General features: G+C 42.7%; 1 long non-coding RNA gene across 1 annotated transcript; it reads left to right on the top strand.

Moving 5' to 3' along the window:
* The first annotated feature begins 10 nt into the window (after window positions 1-10).
* On the top strand, window positions 11-617 carry LOC125503652. Its single transcript, XR_007281005.1, has 3 exons — window positions 11-168; window positions 223-353; window positions 432-617. It is a non-coding gene; the product is annotated as an uncharacterized LOC125503652 (long non-coding RNA).
* The last annotated feature ends 340 nt before the right edge of the window (window positions 618-957 follow it).

Genomic DNA, 957 nt, shown 5'->3' on the forward strand with positions numbered 1-957 from the left:
TTGTAGCTTGATTGTAATTTTCAGCTGCTAATGGTCAACAGTTTTCGCTGCCCGTGTCCAGTTTGCAAAATTTGCAGCAAGTTAGAACTGTTGGCAATATAGGAGGACTGGGCAACATCATCCAGCTGCCCAATATACAGACTGTTCCAACCATACAAAATATTCCAGGTACCGTATTTCACATTGGTAAATTTTTCGTCTGTTTAATAAACTCATTTTCAGGATTAGGCAATGTGCAAGTGATAACGCAGCAGCAACCGCAACTGTCCGTAGGACAACAGATTCAGCAGGACCCCAACGATCCGACTAAATGGCAGATTGTCCCCCAAGTTACGGCTAACGCGGCCCCTCAAGTGCGTATTATTCAGGAAATGAATATTAAGACGAATTTTAAACAATTGTGCGCACTCTAAATGGTCAAATTCTTTAAGGTTGCGACCCCAATTAGTGTGAGTACCGTAGAAACGCAGCCTGCCGCCTCCCCAACTTCAACCGATATGAACCAGGGCGAGCAAAAGCAGAGAGTGAGAAGAGTGGCTTGCACATGTCCAAACTGCCAAGAAGGAGAGAGGCATCCGGATCGAAAAAAACAGCACATTTGCCATATACCTGGATGCAACAAAGTCTATGGAAAAACTAGCCATTTGAGGTAAGAGGCCAACTTTCTAATGAGAACTGAACATTCATTAGAAGAACGCGTATACAGGGTGATTCACGGTCGATGCAGGGGCTCAAAAAATGCTTGAATTCAAAAAGTTTTAGGTTTGCGTGGTTTTTTTTTTGAGTTGCAAAATCCACTTGAACATGACGCTGCTTTTTTCGAAGTTTCTCAAGAACCATTCGAGCCACAGAATTCGTTTTGGCATCGTTGGATAGAGAATTGAAAAGTCGGTTCAGTCGTAACAACGTGAGTGAGGAAATTCAAGTAGTTTTGACGCAGAAAGCGAAATATGATTA

Source organism: Dendroctonus ponderosae, unplaced genomic scaffold (assembly GCF_020466585.1).
Source record: "Dendroctonus ponderosae isolate FM_Combo_2020 unplaced genomic scaffold, Dpon_F_20191213v2 Dpon_F_20191213_2162, whole genome shotgun sequence".
Lineage (NCBI taxonomy): Eukaryota > Metazoa > Arthropoda > Insecta > Coleoptera > Curculionidae > Dendroctonus > Dendroctonus ponderosae.